The following is a 20,234-nucleotide window of genomic DNA, read 5'->3' on the forward strand; positions in this document are numbered from 1 at the left end:
TTATTATTATTATTATTATTATTATTATTACCCTTGGTTTGTAGAGAAGGAAGCTGGGCCTGAAAAAGGCCAGACGGCCTTGCTCAGATCCTCAGCTCTAGGTGACTCTTGCAGAGCTGCCTCCCAGAACCCTGTCCGGTGTTGCAGGAAAACTGGCCGGAAAGCAGGCTCTGAGGAGTGAGGACTGAGGTTCAACCACGGTGCCTGACCAAAGCCCAGCTCACCCTGTCCCCTGGCCACCTGCCCCTTCATCTGCCCTTGGATTGTCAGGAAACAGCATCAGAGAGAGGCCACTGAGTTCCCAGACACTGCCACCACGCCATGGCCCTGCTCCAGGCAAGAGTCAGTGGCGACGGAGGCACAGGCCTTTCATCAAGGACAGAGAAAGCGGTTCTGTGTCCGTTGGTAGGGGGGGGGGGGGGGAACAACAGCAGAAAAGGAAGTTAGACCACAAGGAGAACTTACAGGCAATTTCCTTTTCACAAATGCACCACTGCCCAAGACTGTTCACCAGGACGATTAAAAGCCTGAGAGGTAGACAGACCTGCTCAACCACGCCCGGAGTCTCTGACCAGAAATTTGACAATGTTGGTAAAGTGATAACTAGGAATAGAGCAGAGTCAAGAACAAATCCCAACTTTGTAATTAACAAGACTCAATTTCCCCATCTGTAAATGGGGCAGACATCACATCTCACTCTTAAGAGGTGTGAGAACTTGGGGGCTGAGGAGATGGCTCAGCAGTTAAGAGCACCCGACTGTTCTTCCAGAGGTCCTGAGTTCAATTCCCAGCAACCACATGGTGGCTCTCAACCATCTGTAATGGAATCTGATGCCCTCTTCTGATGTGTCTGAAGAGAGCAATGGTGTGCTCATATAAATAAATAAATAAATAAATAAATAAATAAATAAATCTTTAAAAAAAAAAAAAAGAGGTGTGAGAACTCAGGAACTTGGGGATTGTCACTACGCCAGGTTTATGCCATACTGAAGATCAAATCCTGGGCTTTGTGTATGCTATACAAGCAATCTCCCAACTGAGCTACATCCTAACCCATCTTCCTTGTTGTTTGTTCGTTTTTTGGGTAAAAAAGAAAAAAAAAAATGGGGAAGGGGTTTGAGACAGAGTTTCTCTGTATAGCCTGTAGACCAGGCTGGCCTCTAACTCAGAGATCTTCCTGCCTCTGCCTCCAAAGTTCTGGAATTAAATGCATGCGTCACCGTGCCCAGCTCAATATTTTTTTTTTGAGATTTTAAATGTATTTTTATATGTATGAGCAGTCCCCCAAGCACCGCATGCATGCAGTACCAAAAATGACCAACAGAGGGCAATCTATCCTCCGAGAGGATAGACGAGAGAATTACAAATTGTTGTGAGTCACCCTGTGGGTACTGGGAATTAAACTTGGGTTCTCTGGAAGAATCGCCAGTGTTCTTAACCACTGGGCCATCCTGTTTTGTTTTTTGAGCTACGGTTCACTATGCAGGCCATGCTGGCCTCAAACTTAGAGAGAGCCTCCTTCCTGAGCGGGCATTTCCGGTGTGCGCCATCACACGCAGCTGGTCTTCCTGTTCTGTCTTCTCTCTCGGAGCTGAACCCAGGCCCCTGCTGTGAGGAAGGAGCAGCCACTGCCCAGATCCTTATTTCCACATTCCCACCTTGTCCTCTATGGCTGTCGCACCACCATCACACACCCAGCCAAGCTCCGGACTCCCGTTGAGGGAGCCACCCCTACACAGTGCCACAGAGGAAAATGATGAACCCTACCAAGGGTGCCACATTGAATCCAGCAGGGCCTTTGTACACTCTTGGGCTGTCTCTCACCATGAGGTAGCCCGTGACAAAATTCCCCGAGTTATTCCGATGTCTGCTGCTGGGAGTCAGGTTCTGCAGCTGCTGAGCCAGCCTTTCCTAGGGCCACAGCACACAGCAGTCCCGGGATTCATCCACCAGGCTGACAGCAGCACCAGGAGACACACTGGGGGTGGGGGGAGGGGCAGCCAGTGCAGGTAGGCTGGCACTGAGGTGACTAAACAGGGTGAAGACACAGTGAGGTCACCTGGCCTGGCCTCCCCTGTGAAATCCATCCCACTACAGGTAAAGGCTACGAACTGGGAGAGGTCTCAGCAGTTGGCAGAGGTCTCGCGACGCCCAGTAGGCAGGTACAGGCAATGCCTGCTTCCTTGCCCCTAGTTCCTGGTTCTTACACTGACTAACTAGCCAGAACCAGGTTTAAGTAGTGGGCATGGAAAACAGTCCACAGGCCTGCCCACACTGGCCGGTTAAGAGGAAACCAGCATGGCAGGATATTAAAGACAGAACATCAGAGAACAGAAGAGCAGAAGGGAGCCGTGGGCAGTGGGTCCCTGGGGCAGGGCTGCCTTGATATTTAGCCTGGCTCGCCAAAGTTTTGATGTGTGACCTCAGCCTAAACCTCTTTCTGAGCCTCAGTTTACCAAGACTTGCTTATGGAAACTCTGACCTCCACCATCTCCCTATCAGATCTGAGTAGGGCATCCTTGGGGACCCCCAACAGAAGAGACAAGCTTAGGGGCCCAAGACGGGTGGATGCCCACACTGCCGTTCTCTCCCCAGCCATGGGCACACAGGGTCCTCGCTGAAGAAACACGGTGTATACAAATAATTAAACGGAAGAATTGGAGTGATTAGGGCAGATGATTATTGTCAAATTATGATTTATCTTGTAGTGGAATTAGTATTCCCCCAAAGGGCCCGACGTGGCGCGGCGCCCGCCACGGCCCGTGATTAATCGCCGTCTCCAGAAGGTCACCTCCAGCCACTGCAGATTAACTCAGTGGGGAAACTTCTTTCCGTAATTCAAGCTGTTGTTCCCACAACCTGTCATCCGCCTTGGAAAAGGACGATTTCGTCAGGGAGCCCGGGGCGGGGGCCCGGCCAGCTCCCCAGCCCCTCCCGGCTGCAGACATGATATATGGTGCGTCCCGACACGGGTGACCGCGAGGGGGGGCGGCGTCCGCCGTGGGGTAGGCAGCGGGAGGCAGGAGTGGGGGAAAGGTGGGGGGAGAGCTTCGGCAAGCACAAGTAGGCTGTGAGGGGAGAGCGCGCGGGCGGTGGCAATTAGGAAGAAAATTGGATTTTTCAGCGTCCAGAGGCAGCTGCGATCTGCGGTGTGCAGTGCAGTCAGTCGCGCCCCCCCATACCCCCACCCCCTCTTCCAACACACAGGCACCCAGCCTCAGCAGGCAGAGACTCCCTAGGAGGGATGGAGAATTGGGGGCATCGGACCTCCTTCATAAAGATTGGCGACACAGAGCCAGTCCTGTGCAAGGCAGAGAATTTTGCCTGTCCTCCCTCCTCTGTAGACTGTGACACCTGGAGCATGAAATGCGAGCAGAGCAGGCGCAGGCTGGACTGAGGAGGCCCCTGTGTGGGCAGGCAAAACCTGGCAAGCCTGAGGCTGGGCCCTGCAGAGCCCCCCAGCGGTCAGCAAGGGATCTTTGGAAGGAGACCACCTCACCTGCGCCCCAAAAGCAAGAATGCCTCCCAACAAGAGAGGCTGACAAAGCCCGTTGCCCGGGGCTCCCTCTCATCTGATACCTTCGTTAGACAGCCTAACTCAGCTCGGCCAGTGCCCTCTCCCTTCTGCATAAAGAACATGGCGCTGAGCTTCCCCTCACTCCAGCCTCTGTCCACCCTTGTTCCCTGAGGAGAGAGAGCTACCTAGAGACAGAAGCCCTGCCTGCTCCCCTGCAAATGAGGCCGAAGCAGGGTGATCTCCTGTCCTGGTTTACCTCCAATCTCCTTTGAGGCACTGTCCTTTTGTGGTACGGGGTGGGGGTGGGGTATAGCTGCCCTGCTCCCTGCTTATCCTCCCTACGTCTAGAAACGCTAGCCGTGCACGTCTTTAGGCCTCCAGCAAACATCCTGAAGTGTGTGTCCTCTCCGCAGCCATCCAACTTCTAGTCATGCTTCTCTGTCCAGCTCATTTAATCCCACAGAAGAGAGGGTGCTCTGAGCTCGGAGATCCCCCTGTACAGCACCCATGCCCTCTCTTCTCCAGGCGGCCCCTACCACATCCATCGCTCCGGGCAAGCCTCATACATTCACCTATTCCGTCCCTTGGAAACGCACCCAGCCAATGGTCGGTGGGTGCTCTGGGAACTGTGTGGGGGACAGCAGGCGCTGGGGCATCATCCTCCATCCCCCAGTGCACCCCCACACTTGCCAGAGCTCTGAACTGAAGGCAGAGCAGAGGAAAGAGGTGGGACCCCTAGCGGGCAGCCCTGTCCTCAAAGCCTACAGGCTCTTTGGATCAGAACAGCAAGCATGTATTATGTATACTGTAGCTGCTCAGAAATTCCTGGGCCTGAGATGTTTAGAGTTCTGAAGTCCCAGCATTATTTGAGAGAGAGAAAATCTGTTTTCAAAGATGGGAGTGGGGGGATATCCCTCTTCGAAATAACTGGGACTCAATGTTAGCATTCTGGAGAGGAAGACAGCTATCTCCATCCTTTCTGGGGGGGCCTCTGATAACACAGAGTCTGGCTGACAGTGACAAACACTTCCATCTAGACTAGAGATTCCATTTAACGTTTAAGTCACCCTGGGCTGCATCGGAGGCCATCTAAAACCCTCTCTTCCCATTTTACAGATGGGCAGCACACTGAGCTGGTGGCAGGGTCCAAAGACAAAGTCTAGAAACTGGGGGGGTGTCAGAGAGCCTGGGGATTTGATTCCAGGCCTCCCTCCCACTAAGTCTAATCTATGAAGGCACAGGATCCCCACACAAGTGGCTCCATTTCCTTGACCACTCCGCCATCCGTCCCTAAACCCGGAGGAGCGTGGGAAGGAAGTGGTCTGGTTCGAGTCCCACCCCGGCTCTGAATTCCTGGGCTGGTCAACTTTGTCTCTTTGCCTCTGTTTTCTCATCGGATGTGGAGCTGTGAGGAGAACCCTGGTAAACGATATCCACCCTCTTTACCATCAAGCTGAATGCCCACTGCATTCTATTTGTTTAAAACTGGTGTCAGGTAGCCCTGACTGGCCTCTCACAGCTGAGCCTTAGCCATGGGTGTGTTGTGATGACAGGCATGGGCCACATTCCCGCTATGAAGCCGTCGTCGTCGTCTTCTTCTTCTTCTTCTTCTTCTTCTTCTTCTTCTTCTTCTTCTTCTTCTTCTTCTTCTTCTTCTTCTTCTTCTCCTCCTCCTCCTCCTTTTTCTCCTCCTCCTCTTCTTCTATCATGTTCATGAACCTGGCTAACCTCTGAGATTCCAGGATCCCACAGCTCCACTCTCTTCCAGGGGAAACTGAGTCAAAGGATCTCACCAGAAGAATGTCCTGAAAAATCAACTGAGATTCTAAGCTCCACCCCTTTCCAGAATCCTCCATGGCTTCCTGCTAGTCCAACACAGCCCAAACACCTAACCAGCCAGTTCTTCCCGCTTCTGAACTACAGTCCGCCAGATTCGGCCTCCCAGCCTGTTGACCAAGCTGGCGCCTTGGCCTATAATGCCGTTTCTGGACTATCTTCACATTTGTTATCAAAACCTGGCAAGGCAACGCCCTCCAGGTCACTCCCTCCGGCCGTCCCTGTCCCTAGGCTCCGCACGCCTGCAGGACCACGCCGTCCAGCCACCCCTCGCGGCTGTCTGAGCCCCTCCCGGGGCTAGAGCGGGATGTACTGCCGGTGCCCGAAGCTGGAAAGCATTGCCCGCCCCCCGCCGCACTCTCGCCAGCGCCCGCCGCGGCCCGGCTTTGATCCCGCGGCCTCCGAGCCGCAAACCTGATTGGCATCGAATTACGACGCGCGGCGGAGGGAGATAATGGCGGGAGGCGCGGCAGACATGAAAGAGGGGGGTGCGCAGCGGCAGTCCCGGCCGTTGTTAATGACCCAATAAAAAGCTAGAGGGGGGAGAGAGAGCCCGCCCTCCATCCCCGCCCCCAGGACCGCGACCGGTGCACACAAAGCGGTCGCCGACTCGGAAATTACCGCGGCTCAGCGTAGCGCAGCGTGACCGGAGCGGGGGAGGCTCACCTGGCGGGGTGGGAGCCGGCGGCAGACCCGGCACGCAGGCAGCCCGCGCCCCTGCAACTGGTTTTGCCTTATGAGGTTTTCTCACTGATTATAAATCCTACATGCAACGATGTTTCTTTTCTGTTCTTTTTGATACAAGATCTCAAGCATCCCAACGTTAGCTTCGAACTCGGTCCTCCAACACCCACTTCCCAAATTCTGGAATTACAGGCATTTGCCACCATGCCCTCCCTGCTCTGTGTTTTGTTTTGTTTTGTTTTGTTTTAATGGGAAACTAAAACATAATCCTCCCCCCCCCCATTACTGAGAGATTTTGTTTTGATTGTTGCTTAGTTGGTTTTTTTTTTTTTTAGTCCCCTTAATTTTTATGCCCAACCCAATTCAGGTTCTCATGCAGCCATAGCCCATGTATTTAGTCACTGGGACTAAATAGTTACAGGTATATTGAAGTTACACTGTCATAGATACACAGGCCACATGTCACACCCCTAAAGGCATTTCCAAAGTGTACACAACCCAACCAGGCATAGATGCTAACATGGAGACACTCCCAGAAGCAGTGCACGTAGCTCAGGCCACGCAAGAAGAGGAAGGTTGAAATCTACAAATGCACACAAACCAGCCATGGATAGAGACAAGAACAAGAGCACAGAGGCATCCACTTACAAACACTCTGACCGGGACACACAGCGAAGTGGCACACTCGCCCAGGGTCTGAGACTCTCGACATACCCTCAAGGTCACCCATCTCACAACTTCACACAGGCCCAAGTGTGGCCCACAACACTTCAGATGAAGCAGCGTCCCTGGGCACAGAGCACAGAAAAGTGTCTCTGCCTTTTGCATTTGGCAATGAGAAGAGCTGTGAAACTGGGCAGGTGACAGAAATTGTCAGAATCTCAGTTTTAATCATCTGTAAAATGGGATTCTATTTCCCCTTCATGGGTATTGTCTGAGACTCACCAGTAGGTAGGAAACATCAATTAATATCATCCCAGGGATGGACTCCGTCAGGCTCAGTTAACCCCCCCACAACACACACACACATGCATATACACACACTCACACTGCATGTGTTCATATAAACACAGTCATGGTCATACATAATGATCTTGGCTCCCGACATCTTTACTGGCAGAGAGGTCCCTCATAAACGGTCTCTGAGTCCCTCCTGCTGTGTTCTAGATGTTTCTGTTCGGAGATGAGAACTCGGCCTGGCTTCAAAATGCAGCTAGGTCCCTGGGAAGGCAGGCTGAGCTCTGTTGTGGAAGCTGGACTCTGTGAGTTCAAGGCCAGCTTGCTCTTCAGAGTGAGTTCTAGTACAGCCAAGACTACATAGTAAGATCCTGTCTCAATAAATAAATAAACTTATTTATTTACTTATTTATGTTTATTTGTGTCTGTGTGTATGAGAATGTGTGTGTGTGTGTGTGTGTGTGTGTGTGTGTGTGTGTGTGTGTGTGTTTTGAGTACCCAGGGAGGCCAGAAGAGGGCATTGAATGCCCTAGAGCTGGCCCAACAGGCCGAGCTGTCCAAAGCACTGTGTGTGCCGGGAACTGAACTCTGGTCCTCTGCAAGAGTAGCACACTCACTCTTAACAGACAAGCCATCTCTCCAGCCCCTCATCCGTGCAGTGCCCTCGGAGGCCAGAAGAGAGTATCAGATGCCCTGGGACTGGAGTTACAAACAGATGTGAGCTGCCCTGTGGGTGCTAAAAATTGAACCTGGGTCTTCTGGAAGAGCAGCCAGAGCTCTTATCTGCTGAGTCATCTCTTGAGGGTGTGTGTGTGGGGGGGGGGTCGGGTTTTTTTGTTGTTGTTTGATTTGTTGTTGTTTGAGACAGTTTCACATACCTCAAGCTGGCCTAGAATCTGATATGGAATCAAGAATGGCCGGCAACTTCCTCTGGTCCTCCTGCCTGCACTACCAAAATCGATTTTCCCCCAATGTCTCATTGTGTAACTCACCAGGTTAGCATCGAACTCAGGACCCTCCTACCTCAGGCTGTGACAACAAGCAAGTACTGTACTGTTCACCGTACTGAGCTCCCAGCACCGCAGAGAACCAGATGTTCGCCCTTCGGCAAGGATTTGCCTCTCTGAGCATTGGTTCCCTTCGCTGGATTAACAAGAGCAACACCCAACAGCAGAGGCTTCAGCTGAGAGGGTGGGATTTCTCTCTGCGGAAGCTCTGGAGCCTTGGTTAATATTTGTCCACGTTGGAATCAGAGGTGAAACATCAGGTGATACACACACACACACACACACACAGAGAGAGAGAGAGAGAGAGAGAGAGAGAGAGAGAGAGAGAGAGAGAGATCAGAGAAGAATTGCAATTCTTCAGGTGGATAAAGAGACTTTATGAGCCTAAACTTAGGACCTAATTAATTCAGTTAATCACAAGCCCAGTCACACTAGCCATGGGGACAGCTGAGAGAGGAGGTCACAATCTGCTCTCAGTTCCCCAAAAGGATGGAGGGCAGGAAATGAGGTTTTAGAGACTTTCCCCTTCAGATTCATGCTTTCCTCTTCCCCACTAACCAAAGCCCACACTCCATTCCCAGCTTGATGGTGAAGCCCCTTCTCATGTCTAAATCCAATTTCCCTGCGGCAGCTGAGACAGCACGGGCGCTCTGCAGTCAGAGCCCTGCTTGTTCCAGCCAGGCAGGTTAGAAAGGCTGTGTGATTGGTCTTTGGATGGCTGGACTGTGTGACACTGGATTTGATGGCGGTAGTGGTGTGGGCGGATTGAGCCATAACCTCTGGAGAGAGTCGAGAATGAAAAAAGGGTCTGGTGGGGAAAAAAAGGAAAAGCCCCCTCCAAGGGACTTGTGTATGTGACCCTGTTAGAGGGAGTGGCATGGCCCAAGGCTCTGGCCAAGGCTACAGAGGGAGGGGGCAGCCCACGCAGGCAGGGCCGCTGCCGAGTTATAAATCACCCTGGACTCAATTAGAGCCTGTGAAAGGTTGTGCACACCCAGCAGAAAGCGATGCTTGGCGGGCAGCCAGCTCCCTGAGGGGGGTGGGGCAGTGCCTCCCTGAGGGGGGGGGGTGGCAGCACTAGTGTGTGGCTGTGTATGTACGATTGTGTGTGTCCCTACTGTGCAAATAAGCTTGTGTGTGCCCTTGTCTATGTGTTGGCTTGTATGTTTACTGGCTTGCATCTATCTGTTCAATACATGTGTGGGGTGGTATACATGCATGTAGATTCCTGCAGGTGCTATATGCTTACATGTCCTATGTGATTGTCATGGGGGTGGGTCTTTATTTGTACCGACATGCCCCTCACTGTTCTGTGTGTATATGTATCTATAGGATACTTACCTGTCACTGTGCCTGTGTGCACCCATTTCTTCCAATTTGCCTCTATACATGACTCCTGCCTATGGGCGCTCACATGTAAGTAGGCATGCTTGAGACTTACAAGCATGGGCCTACATTTGTGCCAGGTAGTAAGTTGATTTGGGGGTAGGTTGTTTGTTTGTTTGTTTGTTTGTTTGTTTGAGACAGGGTCTCTCTAGATAGCCCTGCCTATCCTGGAACTCACTATGTAGACCAGGCTTGCCTCAAATTCTTGGTAATGTACCTGCTTCTGTCTCCAGAGTTCTAGGGTTAAAGATATGGGCCACCACACCTGGCTAGTAAGTTAAACTGAATGTATGGATGGAGAGACAGGCTGTTCTTGGGAGAGAGAAGCTCTGAATTTAGAGGGAGGCAAAATGGAAACAAACAGATAGGTAAAAGTCTGAGCAAAATAGCAACAACAACAACAACAACAATAATAATAATAGCCAACAAAGGCTAACAGGGAAAGACTATGACAGATGGAGGAACTACTCCTTCCCAAGAGGGAGGTGGGGCCATTTATAAACCCTTCGGAGAATCAATACCTCTGCCCTCTGGGTAGAGGGGCTGAACAGCAGCCTTGCCTTGGTGGGCCATGGCCAGGAAGCATCCTTGGAGTCCATCCCTAATCATAATGGATCTGAGCAACTGCTTCTCCAAGACAGGCCTTTGGAAGCTCTCAGGCCCACTTCCAAGTATGCACCATTACAATCCTTGCTTGCAGACCTGGACACTGAGGCTCACTTGCTTGTTCTCAGCTAATAATTAGTAGGGACGGCGTCTGAACGTGGGTCTGTCTAATTCCAAAGACCCTGTCACACTCCATACCACTCTCTCAGATTCCTGGGGGACACTGTTGGACTATGGTATGTGAAGGGATGTGTTCCCCAGGTTTCTGTGGTCACCTAACACATTGTAGTTATTAAAGAAACATTTGGTTGTTGGAAGAATCTGCCAGTAGAGGCACTGGGGCCTGTGCACCACCTCAGGAATGCCGGCAGCCTCTGCTGCCCGCCCAGGAAGGAGGGGCTGCCCTGGGCCCCAGAGAAGCTTGAGGGTGAGGTTTTCTTAAATTCAGGATGGACCCTGCCTAGACGTCACACAACTCAGACACAAGAAAGTCCCTTCTGGACCTACATTGTATCCCAATTGTCCCACCTCTACTCAAGCCGTAGACAAAAAGATTTTCTTTTGTTTTTAAAGATTTACTTATTTATTTACTTACTTACTTATTATATATAAGTACACTGTAGCTGTCCTCAGACACACCAGAAGAGGGCATCAGATCTCATTACAGAGGGTTGTGAGCCACCATGTGGTTGCTAGGATTTGAACTCAGGACCTCTGGAAGAACAGTCAGTGCTCCTACCCGCTGAGCCATCTCTCTAGCCCTGACAAAAAATATTTTCAAACCTTCCTATTCTTTAGGTAATACCTGAGGCTCTGAGCATGGTTCTCACATGGACAACATCTGGATAGGCAGAGTTCCTACATGAACATCTGGATAAGCAGTGTTCCCACATGGACAACATCTGGATAGGGGGTTCCCACATGGTCAACATCTGGGTAAGCATTATTCATTAGGAGCCAGTTAGAGGTCCCTGACTCAGTTTCCCCATTGCAATGACCTTCCTTTAAGGAGTGGGGGAAGTTGGATATGAACCACTTAGTCCTTGGCCTCCTTGGACAACCTCAAGAACCCACTTTGAGCTGGAGAGATGGCTCAGTTATTAAGAGCACTTACTGTTCTTGCAGGAGGTCTGAGCTTGGTTCACAGCACCCACATCAGATGATTCACAAGCTCCAGGAAACTCTGCTCCAGGAGATAAAAATCTCTCTTCTGTCCTCGGCAGGCACATGCACACACACACACATTCATATTCATATACACATTCATATAAAAAAAAGAATGGAGCTGTAGAAATTATTCAGCAGTCAAAAGCACTTGCTACTCTCGGAGAGGACCTGGGTTCAGTTCTCGGGATCTACATGACTGTTTACAACTGGCTATAACTCTAATTCAAGGAGACTAGACACTCTCTGTGGCCTCTAAGGGCGCTAGGTACTGGCATGGTGCACATGGAAACATACAGGCAAAATACCTCTTGACATAAAAATAAATAAAATATTTTTTGCTTGTTCATTTCTTTATTTTGAGAGACATTTTCTCTATGTATTCCTGGTTTACCTGGAACTGGCTCAGTAGACCAGGCTAGCCTCAAACTCAGAGATCTACCTGCCCCTGCCTATGAAGTGCTGGGATTAAAGGCATTCCCTAGGGACTGGAGAGATGGCTGCTCTTCCAGAGGACCGGGGTTCAATTCCCAGCACCTACATATCCACTTACAACTGTGTGAACTTCAGTTCCAATACTTTTAACATCCTCACACAGACATACATGAGGGCAAGACACCAGTGAACATATTTTTTTAAGTTATAAAGGCATTTAGCACCACACCTGACCCAATAAAATTTTTAAAGTAGATAAAATAAATCTTAGAAATTTTTGAGAAAGAGAGAGGTTAGAGATGGTCAGCAGTTATGAGCATTGTTCAGAGGACCTTTTAAAGAAGCCATGAAATTCATTCCTAGCACCCACATTGGGTGGCTCACCACAGCCAGTGCCTCCTGCCTGAAGGGATCCGACTCCCTCTGCTGGCCTCCAAGGTACCCATGTGCATGTACATACGCCTACACACAGACAGATACGCACAGCAATTCAAAAGAGAAAGCTTGGCCAGGCACTGATGGTACACACCTTTAATCCCACCACTTGGAAGGCAGAGGCAGGGGGATCTCTGTGAGTTCCAGGCCAGCCTGGTCTACTGTGAGTTACAGGCTCGTCAGGGCTACACAGAGAAACCCTGTCTCAAACAAAAAAGAAAACAAAAAAAGCCAGTTAATATTTTTTAGAAAGAACCAAACCTAACTTAACTCTTACATCCCAGATCCAGACATCTGTCCTCCACTCAGGGTAAATTGCAAACCTAATAAGAGCTATAGCCTCCATCTCTCCTGTTCCAGACACTTAGACCTGAAAGGGGTTCTCCTTCCTCAGTCTCTTCAGAAATTATTCACTAACCACAGTCCCCTCAGTGGTCCTGTTCTGCTCCCGGACAGGGAGCGCTTGCAGGGAAGCGGGCATAGTGGCATGGGAATCCTGGGCCTCTCTCCGGGGCAGCCTCCAGAAGGAAGCCCATCTTCACCCTGCTCTCTGGCAAGGCCTCACATCTGGAAGCATTTCAGGCAGGAGATGCAGAGAACAGAGGGGCTGCCCCTCCTTTGATGTTGGGGCTATGGAAAAAGGTCATGCCCTCTGGGAGGGGAGGAGGTCACAACACGTGGACTGTGGACTGTGTCCCTCCTGAGGCTAGGAAAGAGGAGGGGGAGGAGCAGGCTGGGACTGGCTGGCTCTGCCCCCTGCCCAGGAAGACACAGTCACGTGCAGAAGGAGGCAGGTGACCAGCACTGCCCGCCGGAGGAAAGGTACCCATGTTTTCTCTTGGTAAGCTTCAGTTCTCTGTTGCTAAAATAGGGAAGATCCATAGAGAGATTTTTGGTTGGTGGGTTTGGTTTTTAAGACAAGGTTTCTCTGTGTAACTCTGGCTGGCCTCAAACTCAGAGGTCCAGCTGCCTCTGACTCCTCAGTGCTAGGACTGAAGAAGCCATACACCACCACACCCGGATTTGCTTTGTTTTGGTTTTTTGTTTGTTTGTTTGTTTGTTTTGTTTTTGTTTTTTTTTCCAGACAGGGAGGAATTTGAGACAGAGTTTCTCTGTATAGCTCTGTAGACCAGGCTGGCCTCAAACTCAGAAATCCACCTGCCTCTGTCTCCTAAGTGCTGGGATTAAAGGCGTGGGCCACCACGGCCCAGCTGCTTTGTTTTGTAAAGAAGTGTTCTTGCTGTGTTGCAGTGTCATCCGGGCTGGCTTGGAATTCACTACATAGTCCAGGGCAGATTCAAACTCGTGACAATCCTTCTGTCTCAGACTCTTAGTGCTAGGATTACAGATATGAGCTGCCACACTTGTTCAGAGGATGCTCCCAGGCAGGGAGTGGTTGTTCGTGACTTTCGAGTCCAGTATTGTGAGGCAGAGGCAGGAGATCAGGAAGGAGTTCAGGCCATCCTTGGCTAGATAGTGCGCTTTAAAAAATTAAAAAAGTAAGGGGCTGGCTCAGTGGTTAAGAGCACTGACTGCTCTTCCAAAAGTCCTGAGTTCAAATCCCAGCAACCACATGGTGACTACAACCATCTGTAATGAGATCTGACTCCCTCTTCTGGAGTGTCTGAAGACAGCTATAGTGTACTCACATACAATAAATAAATAAGTAAATCTTTAAAAAAAAATTAAAAATCCAGTAAGATAGTCAATGGTAAAAGTACTTGCCACGGGCAGGAGACCGGGCTCAGTGGTTAAGAGCACTGGCTGTTCTTTCAGAGGACCTGGGTTCGATTCCTAGCGCCCACATGGCAGCTCAGAGCTGTTTGTTCCTGGGGATCCAACACCCTCACACAGACAACTGTGAAGGCAAGACACCAATTTAAATAAAATAAAATAAAATAAATAAAATAAAATAAAATAAAATAAAATAAAGGACTTGCCACTAATCTTGACAAGAGTTTGAGTCCCAGAATCCACATGGTGAAAGGAGAGAACTCCTACAAGTTGTCCCATAACCTTCATCCACATACCGCATCACACGAATGCATACATATAAAGAAATACATTTTGAAGATGTTTTTCTACAGGGCCAGCACATCCCAGTAAAGCTCAGGTTGAAACTGCAACTGCTGCTATTGTCATTACTACCCACATTTTCTTTAAAAACAACAACAACAAACAAACAAACAAACACAAAAAACCTGTTTCAACACCAAAGCTGCCATTTCAGCTGTGGAGTCCAGAAGAACACAGCGACATCAATCAGAGAATGTGGAACCAAACATTGGGCCCACGGGGGGAGGGCAGGGCGGGAGAGGGCTGGACAGTCGGGATGAATTCCCACAGGAAGCCGGGAGGCTGCCCTTCAGCCACGAGAGAGCCTGACAAAATAGGAGTGTGGGCTGGGGAGAGGGTGTTCCAGGGGGCAGACAAGCTTAACTAAGCCCTGGAGACAGAAGGGTGCTCTACAGGGCTGGGGGGGAGGGGAGGGGGGCTACTGGTGCAAGGCGCCAGGCCTAGCAGGGGAGGGGACTAGCTCCAGTGGAGTTGACTTAACTGGGGCGATGAATGCAGCGGAGCCTAACGGCCCCTTCTAGGGTAGGACTCTGCCCTGAGGACTTCCCAGGCCCATCTACACTGCATCCCAGTCCATGCTCCCAGGACCCACAGGGGCACCCTCTCCCACCTAGCCCCCCTAGCCGGCTCAGAGAAATCAGGTGGCTGTTCCCTCCTCTATTTATTCCTTACCCCCCCCCCGCCTTTTTTTTTCAGGAGACGATAATTATTCAGATCAGCCTGGTGATTTACTCGGCAATCAGAGCCGCTCGATGCGGTGGCCGCGAAGCCGAGACAGACGAGCATCGCCGAGGAGGATGAGACCGGGGGCTCAGCCCCCTCCCTCCCCCTCGCCCGCCCGGCCTTTGTTCTCTTCGAGGTCTGCACCCGCGCTGCTGGCCCACAGTGGATGCGCCCAGCAGCACGGACACAGCAGCGACCTCGGGGGTTGGAGAGCAAGTGTACACACGCGTGCGCCTAGGGGAGGGACGTATGGGGACACGTGCTGGATGTGCATGCTTGTACGTATAAGGGGAAGGCGATGGAGTATACCAGTGGGAGCACCGCTGTCAGGTGGGCAATTGGGATGTGCACACCTGTTTGCCTACCAGGGCCTGGCCACAGCTGTCACTGCTGGCTTATTTAAATGTGTGATGGGCAGGTGACCAAATGGATGTATTTTAGGCCTATAGAAGGCAGGAGGTGACGGTTGAGGCTCTTGTGATGGCAGGATAGATAGACCGTCTGATAGACCCACGGATGGGGCAAGGCAAGGTCTAGCTTATTCACTCCTACTGTTTGTGCTCGAACAAGCAGGCCCCAGGGGTGATTAGCTCAGAGCCTGGGTCAGCAGTGGGGCCCAGAGGTCACGTGACAGGGGTGCGGACGACGTGTTCAAAGGCGCGTGTGCATTGGTGTCCGCAGACCTTCGCCTCCTCCTGCCTGCGGGCGGGCGCGGTGACGGTGACCTCATTACCGCCTCCGCAAGGCCCCTTGAAATCCCTGCGCCTCCGCATTTGGCTGCTCTAAAGTGATGGGAACGGCCTGCGCTTCCTGATCAATCGCTTAAAATTCAGGGTCGGCTCGCTCGCGTTAGAGGGCTGCCTGCCAGCCCCGCGCAGCGCGCTCTGCCGCCTACCCCCACCCCCTTGCTTTGGGATGGTGGTGGGGAGTCGCGATGCCGTCGTATTGGAAAACATCCCCGCGCTGGCTGGGGGGCCCGGTGGGGCCAGCGCTGGAAGCCGTTCCACTCGAGCAGATGGCTGTGAAACTTTGGCGGCGAGATAAATTGGGTCTGACGGCGTGAGGCCGGCTCACAGATGGGCGGGATTCTCACGCCGGCCCCCACGTCCGGCCCGGCTGCGGGTAGGGGCCGGCGCCGCACTGAGACCCCCACCACCACCACCTTGGGTACCGATCCGGCCAACGGTGGGCTCCCGGGGGCCACCCACCCATCCTCCTGGGGCCTCCCTTGACCGAGGGCGCCCTCCATCACCTTCCTTCCGGCCCCAGAGTTCCTGAGAGACGAGCCAGAGGGAGGGGCACCCCCAGCGCCCGCCCAGTCACCTCCGCCAAGCTGGCAGCTGGGCTTTCCCCCTCCTCTGCCATCCGCAGAGGCCTGAAGCGTGAAGGTTAACAGCTGGGGGGGAGGCTGCGTCTCCCTCTCTCACCCCCTCTTTGCTGCAGCCCCGCCCACCTGCCAGCCCTGGGGATGTCGTAAACAGGGCTGTGAGGTGTGTGTGCGGAGGGGGGCTGAAAGGAGGGAGAGAGAGGAAGCCAGACAAAGAAAGCGAAAATGTGCGAGAGGCGAGGAGAGACCAAAGCGTAGATCGAGGGACCTAGACAGGCAGAGAAATAGAGATGGAGGGTTAGACACTGAGACTCCCACAGAGAGAAAGGTTGGGAGAACCTCGGAGCTAGACCGAAACACACAATTGTAGTGGGAGGACGGGGAAGGATGGAGCAAGGGGACTAAATGGGAGCAGAGGTGCAAGCTGCACTGGCCTCGAAGTGCGGACGACCCTGGAGGGTGGGGACGGACGGGAGCTGGGGAGCAGGGCAGGGCGCTGGGTTACTCCAGGTTGAGGTCCGGAGCATGGGCGTGCCATTGCCCGTGGCCGCGCCCTAGATCTCCGCCTCATTTCCCCGCCTCGGTTTCCCCTGGAGTGCTGGAGTTGGGGGGTGGAGGGGGGGGACGCTGCGCAGCTGTCGCTCTGCGGCAGAGCCCGCCCAGTCGAGCTGCCTCGTCCGCACATCAGTCCAGCGGGCAGATATCGATCCTTCCTAGCCAAGCTCGATACCCGCGGCCTGCAGCCCGCTGTGCGGCGGTCCTACAAAGAAGGAAGGGCTGGTTTTTTTTCAGGACGCCTCCCCGAAGATTTGGTGCTAGAATGAACCAGGGAGGGCCAGCGTCAGAACGGAGCACTGACTCCTGCTGGTCCCTGTGCAAGCCCATTAGGCAAGCCAGGCAGTCTGAGGCAAGGCATGGCTTGAGTGACCCCAGGCCCAGACCCCTTTAGGATGCAGAAGGCCAAAAGAGAGGGGGGGAAATCCTTGTGGAGTTGATGAAGTTGAAGTTTTGTAAAGGGCGTGAAGGAGACAGCCAATCAGCAGGCCGTTATTTACATGGACTCTCGGATTGGTTCTCACGGTGTCTCTTTAGACTGTTACTTTGAAATCTTAAGAAAAGCGTAAGTCCCACCCATCAGGAATGAGAGACTCTGACACACCCCTCCAAATTTCATGTAGGGTGGCCCCTCCCGGGAGAACTCCAGCCATGCTCTGAAGGGGAAGCGAGTCAACCTACAGACACGGGTAACTAATTTGAGATCCAAAGGAACACAGAGAGGTACGGCTTGGCCGTAACCCAGGAGACAGGTTGCACCCAGCATTCTTTAATATGCTCACTTCCTACTCCAAATGGGGCCTGAGGAGGAACAGACGCGCGTTGGGAAGAGGGGCTAGGTCCCGACAGGCTGTTAAAAGCCATCCAGTGTCATTAAAGGGGCTGACCGGATGAGTAATCCTCTTGTTTGCTCCAGGAACACGGCAAGCTTGCAAATACCACCGTTTCAGAGGTAGGCGGGGTTGTTCTATAGCTTATCCTCAGGCCAGTCTGACCTGGAGATCATGTTTCCCCTTCCAGCCAGTCAGGCCCAAGTGAATGAATCCATGGAGCCCAGGAACAGACTGAAGCCTTTGGAGCCTATAAAGGGGTAGGGTAGGGTGGGGCTCTTGATCAATGTCCTTCTGCTTCCAGTGTGGACTGTTCAGCCGACCCTGAGTCACTCTTGGGGAGAGGGAGAACCTGGGATATCGGTAGCTAAGCATGGAGAATCGATGTCCATCAAGACCTTCCCACCCTCCCCTTACTCAGGCAGTTGGCCCCGGGCACCCGGGCTGAGGAAAGGGGGCAGGGCACCTTCCCCAAATCTCACCCATCTTTAGACCCCACACCCCTCTGTCAGGGGCCTAGATGACTCAAAACTCTGGGGTTGCAGAGCTGTCAATGCCGTGAGAGATTTGGGTCTGTGGCTAAGGCTGAAGAAAAAAACCCTCAACCATGTGAACTGGGTGTAGATGGATCAATTGACTCTTGTAATGCCCCTGTTCCACCCGAGCTCAAGTGAGACCCCACTTCACCAAAGCCTGACAGCACATGTGAAGGTTCTTCCTGTGGTCCCCGTGTGCATGTCCCCGTGACACCTCTGACATGGGGTCTTAGTCAACTGTGGTAAACACGCCTTGTTTTCAGTCGATTGGACCAGTGTTCTAACACCTAAGGGATTCTATTACCTTCTACTCTCCAAAGCTCAACCTCCCAATGACCCAACCTGCTGTGTGATTCTAGACACGTTGCAACACATCTCTGGGTCCTGGGCCCTCTATAAGGCAGTGTCCTCCTGAACCTACCGTTCTCAGTGGAGTCAGCTGCAAAGAAACCCTAGAGGCAGTGGACTGGCCCGAGAGGAGCCTGGGAGGCCAGCTGGTTCAGCCTATAGTCTGGAAGCTGAGTGGGGCAGCGTGATCACCAAATCCCACGGTTCTCACAAACTCACATAATCCCATCCCTTTTCCTGCCTCCCTGCCCACCTCATAAAAAGCAGGAACGGTGGTGGATAGAGAATAGGACACTGTGTGTGTGTGTGTGTGTGTGTGTGTGTGAGGGGGGGAGAACACAACAGAGTGAGAGAGTATCTGTGTACACAGGGAGGGTGTGAGAGTCCTCCCCTCACCCACTGCCTCTGCCACGGTGGCACTGTGAGCTGAGATAATCCCTTGCCATCTGTCTTGTGTTGCTAACCGGCTCAGCCGGACAGCTGCCCAGGCCACAGCTCTACAGATGGGTGCAGGGGAACACTGAAGGGACAGACTTAACTCCAAGGACCAGACAGCAAGGATACTTGGTCCTCCTGCCCCCATAATACCCCTACTGTAGAGAAGAAGAAAATAAAGTCAGAGGTGGGCTGGTCAGAATGGACACTGCTCCTGTTTCAGACTGTGGGCCTGAGGTCGGGAGTGCCCCACCCAGAATGCAGTGCAATGGCTGACCTGTGAGCTCGCCCTCCTTTATGAGTATATGCATCCCTCCAATGGGAGGAGTGTAGGAAGACAGGTCAGAGCTCTTGGTCCAGGCAAGGAAAATGAGTCAATCTGAACTCTTCCTCGGTCTCCAGGCAGACCAGCACATGGGCGGGCCTACATGTCAGTTTCCCAGAGCACAGAGCAGGAAGGCTCATGGGATGCTTAGTGGGTAGGACTGCAGGTACAGGCCCATTGTTCTGATCAGGAAGCAGGCTCAGTGAGGGGAGGGAGGGACTCCAAGTGGGGGAGCAAGCACATCTCTAGATGAGCCTCTGTAACTGCCCCCCTAAATAAGTCTTTCCCAGTCTCAGCACCCACTCCCAACCTGTGGCTCAGCCCCTCAGTGGGCTCTGAGGTTCTGTTAGCTAAGGCCAGATGACCAGGCTCAGCAGTGATTCCAAAATGCAGTCAGAGGTGTTAGGACTTGCCAAGCAGGGCCTGAGGAAAGATAAAGCATTGTTGCTGTGTGGGATCCTCTCTGTCTCCTCTGTGCCTTCCTCTTCTCACACAAACAGTGTGTTTACACACGCACACACACACACACACTCTTAGTACCTAAACTCACACAAACAGGTATTCACTGTCTTATATATGGTCTTACAAACACAGTCTCACAGATACAAAGACTAATTCAGCCTCACAAGGCCTCTGGCCAACATACATACCTCAACATTCACACCAAACACAATCCTCTCGTGGCCTCTAAACATTTGGAGCCCCAATTATTATTTTTTTTTTAAGATTTATTTACTTATATGTAAGTATATTGTAGCTGTCTTCAGAAACTCCAGTAGAGGGCGTCAGATCTCATTACAGATGGTCGTAAACCACTATGTGCTTGCTGGGATTTGAACTCATGACCTTGGGAAGAGCAGTCGGTGCTCTTAACCACTGAGCCACCTCTCCAGCCCCGGCCCCCAATTCATTAATGCTACCCACAAGCCCCAGAAACTCCATCTGTACACACCTCCCGCAGAAGTGTGTAGAGAAACATCTAGTAGATAGGAATCTTTTCTCTCCTTCCTGCCTCTAGAAAACACCCTCCCCAGGTCCCTAAGGCCTTGGGA

Source organism: Apodemus sylvaticus, chromosome 13, assembly GCF_947179515.1.
Source record: "Apodemus sylvaticus chromosome 13, mApoSyl1.1, whole genome shotgun sequence".
NCBI classification, from domain to species: domain Eukaryota; kingdom Metazoa; phylum Chordata; class Mammalia; order Rodentia; family Muridae; genus Apodemus; species Apodemus sylvaticus.